The sequence below is a fragment of the Thunnus albacares genome, chromosome 19, assembly GCF_914725855.1.
Source record: "Thunnus albacares chromosome 19, fThuAlb1.1, whole genome shotgun sequence".
In the NCBI taxonomy this organism is placed as follows: Eukaryota; Metazoa; Chordata; class Actinopteri; order Scombriformes; family Scombridae; genus Thunnus; species Thunnus albacares.
The window spans coordinates 286,304-290,546 of NC_058124.1; the positions used below are offsets into that span (position 1 = coordinate 286,304).

Genomic DNA, 4,243 nt, shown 5'->3' on the forward strand with positions numbered 1-4,243 from the left:
AACGTAATGTGGAGCAGTGGAGGGAGGGGGAAAAATATAACGCTGCCCATAACAACGCATACAGGCCGTGGATGTATTATAAGATCTGTAAAATTATTTTTATAGTGAGTGGAGCAACTATAAATTGAGAATGATGTGCACATTTACGCACAATGCACAACAGTGGCAACTTCATCAACACCAGATCGGTCAGGTTCTGATGGTAATTAATGTTCTGTGTTCTGCTACACATCTATACAGGTCTGTTGTTAGACACAGATTCTAGCTTTATACAGTGGAATTGTTTTTAATGAAGCAGCCTTATGGATAAATTCTGTGTTATTTGAGCTGTAAACTAAATTATATGACTGTACTGTGATGAAACATCATTGCTGGTGTTAATTAACAACAGTTACATTGACACCAAATTTATAAAAATTAGCATTTCATGGGTTTAAAATCAGCCCTGAAAAGGCACGACCAATGCTGATGTAGAGTTCACCGAGTTCTCTACGTCATTAAATTTATATGGTTGAACGATAACACCCACCTCCACCAGCACTGTGCCGTAAATCTAATGCCCTAAATGTCTAAATCCTGACTGAAAATATTCAAATATATGAAGATTTGAATATTTTCAGGCAGGATTTAGAGTGCATCATAGCACAGAGACAGCACTGGTGAAGGTCACAAACAGTGGTCGCATTAGAGTTTCTCATTGTCCGTCATTTTGACGGACAGGGTCGTAAAAATTCCGTCATCATCTATTATTACCCGTCATTTTAATTTTAATTTTTCTATGATAATAACACATAGGCCTATTTAATAGCTTTTGTTTTCACTCATTCATTTTCATTTTTAATCATTAATATATAGAACAAGCTTACACAGTATGCATTTATTTATTTATGGAGAGCAAAGATGAACAGACACTGAAGTGCGGTCACTTCTCATGTTAACACCACATTTTTTTCCCGCAGTGACAGCGGGGCCGCTAAAAACACTGTGGCCATTGAGCCTTAAAAGGCAAATATGAACAATGCAAATTTACAACGTTAGACCCTTGCTATTAAAATATGAACAAACGACTTACAAGAATTTAACTGACTTAAACTAACTCAGACTAGCCTGAGCTCAAACCTTCCACCTGGTCCACATGGACTTAAACTGGGTCCTCGCTCGTGCGTAATCAAACACATCAAGGGACATCGCTGCAGCGGCGATTGTCATTAGATTTTGCGTTTGCTGCGACCCTGGAAACTGGAATTACCAGCACCACTTCAACCAAATTTTTAATTTCTCCCAGGGAAGTGATCAGAAGTTGGCAAGACTCTATGAATATGGGACTTCCCGATCCAGCTAGCACTCGCTTCACCGGGAGGAAATCCTGCAGCATGCGTTCTTTGTGCACCAGTGGTGCAGCTGCACCTCATTGTGACCCGTAGTGGTCACAGACGCGCTCCAAAGCATCCAGTCTTTGGCTCTTCAACGCGCTGTCAGCACCCGGATAACGAGAAGCGTTGAGTATGGTGTCGGGGTCAGCGGTGATGCCAAGATGCTCTGAAGGGAATCTTTTTTTGATCGATTTAGTTACTTCCGCGATGTACTCTGTGCGAAAAATTGAAAGGGTCTGCGCGCCTGCCTGTGTGAGTGTGATGCCAATGAATCTTCCGTCTTGTAAAGCCTCATTGAATTTCGTCTCCACCTCACCTGGCCCATTCATCAAGTCCTCTAGGCTAGCTAGGGTCAAGTTCACAAGAGGTTGGATGGAGGACATATTAACATTAGTTCGTAGCAATGGCTAAAGCCAGCGAGACAACGAGGTCGTGCACGTAAGGCCAAAGACGAGACAAGACTAGATAATAGCTAATTAATATGCACACTCGCCACCAACTGGACAGGGGTGTGAATTACTTAAAGTTATGGTTTATCTCAGTGTAATCTGTCAAAATGACGGACGACATTCAGATTTTTCCGTCATTGTTAAAAAAAATTTCAGTCAATGACGGAAAATATTCGGTAAAGGCGACCTCTGGTCACAAATGACCCCCTGACTGCATCAGACAAAGGACTTGTCTCTGTACTTGTCTTGTTAGATCTTAGTGCCGCATTTGACACAATTGATCATCAAATCCTATTACAGAGACTAGAACATTTAATTAGCATTAAATGAACTGCATTAAGCTGGTTTAAGTCCTATTTATCAGATCGATTTCAGTTTGTACATGTTAATGATGAATCCTCCATGAAAGCAAAAGTTAGACACGGAGTTCCACAAGGTTCTGTTCTTGGACCAATACTATTCACCTTGTATATGCTTCCTTTAGTTAATATTATTTGGAAACACTCCATAAATTTTCATTGCTATGCAGATGATACCCAAATATATTTATCAATGAAGCCTGATGAAACCAATCAGCTAACTAGACTCCAAGCATGCCTTAAGGACATAAAGACCTGGATGACCTGCAATTTTCTGCTACTAAACTCAGACAAAACTGAAGTTATTGTGCTTGGCCCTAAACACCTTAGAAACACATTATCTAATGATTTAGCTAATCTAGATGGCATTACCCTGGCCTCCAGCACCACCGTAAGGAATCTGGGGGTTCTTTTTGATCAGGATATGTCCTTTAACTCCCACATAAAACAAGTTTCAAGGACTGCCTTTTTTCACTTACATAATATTGCAAAAATCAGGCACATCCTGTCTCAACAAGATGCAGAAAAAATAGTCCATGCATTTGTTACTTCTAGGTTGGATTATTGCAATTCCTTATTATCAGGCTGCCCTAACAAGTCTCTAAAGACTCTCCAGCTGATCCAGAATGCAGCTGCACATGTACTGATTAAAACTAGAAAAAGAGATCACATTCCCCCATCTTAGCTTTGCTGCATTGGCTTCCAGTAAAATCAAGAATTGAATTTAAAATCCTTCTCCTCACATACAAAGCCCTTAACGGTCAGGCACTATTATATCTTACAAGAGCTCATAGTACCCTATTTCCCCACTAGAGCACTGTGCTCCCAGAATGCAGGGTTACTGGTGGTTCCTACAGTCGCCAAAAGTAGAATGGGAGGCAGAGCCTTCAGCTATCAGGCTCCTCTCTTGTGGAACCATCTTCCAGATTTGGTCTGGGGGGCAGACACAGTCTCTATGTTTAAGAGTAGGCTTAAAACTTTCCTTTTTGATAAAGCTTATAGTTAGGGCCGACCAAGCTCGCCTTGGACCAGCCCTTAGTTGTGCTGCTATAAGACTAGACTGCCGGGGGACATCCATCGATGCACTGAACTCCTCTCCTCCGTCTGTATGTTTTCTTTTACCATTAATGCATGTCACTAACTTGACTTCTTCCTCTGAGTTCTTTGTGCTTTCTCATCTGCAGGAAACCCAATAGGCCATGCTGACATGTTGACGTCCTTCTTCTGTCCGTCACCAGTTGTTCCTGCTGTGGTTGCTGTTTGTTGCTGCTAGTCTTGTATCTGTTGTTGTTGTTGTTGTTGTTGTTGTTGCTGTTCTGCTTCTCTGTGCCCCCCACCCCCCCCCCCCCAGCAGCGAACAGCAGCTAACAGCAGCACTGGCCTGCTGGAGGAAATCTGTCCATCTGCAACTGTCCGCAGGAGAAAGAGCTGCTGGCAGGCACAAAAACAACAGAAATCCTCCTTGCCAGGGCTGTGCAGACACCTTTAGAGGGGAAGGTGCTCAAAATTAAAAAGGGGCACATGGAGCAAGACTTTTAAAAACCATACACCGACATCACTTACAGCATAACCTGTTGAATTATAGCAACCCTTATTCAAACAGAATATAACATGGAATCTTACAACAAATCGCATCATATTATATCATTGTTCCCCACCTCATGTAATGGGAGTGGGGACAATGACAGTGATTATGACTATGATTCTCTCTCTATTGTGTCCATGTGTGTTCTGTTGGCAGAAATATGTTCTTTAAGTAAACAAGCCAGACTTAATTTTAGAATCAATTTAAAGTCTCAGCAGTCTTATTCAGCAGCGCAAAAATCACACTCAACTGTCTCATCTCAACTATCAAATAGCATCTCAAATGTTCCTGACTGTGTAACTCCAACATGAAAATATTTGAAATTATTACCTGTCATTATAACAGCAATAATTCACATTCACAAAACATTAAAACATTTAAACATTCACTTATCCGTGTACATCTCTCACAAAAAAGTTTACATAATTTCAAGACAAAAACAAGGGCAGAAACATTCATAAACTGAATGTGACGACA

The 4,243-nt window shown here is 41.1% G+C and overlaps 1 long non-coding RNA gene across 1 annotated transcript; it reads left to right on the forward strand.

Annotated features, from left to right (window-relative positions):
• Window positions 1-3,186: 3,186 nt before the first annotated feature.
• LOC122970242 lies at window positions 3,187-3,968 on the forward strand. The gene is made up of 2 exons (XR_006399177.1): window positions 3,187-3,287; window positions 3,366-3,968. It is a non-coding gene; the product is annotated as an uncharacterized LOC122970242 (long non-coding RNA).
• Window positions 3,969-4,243: the final 275 nt, after the last annotated feature.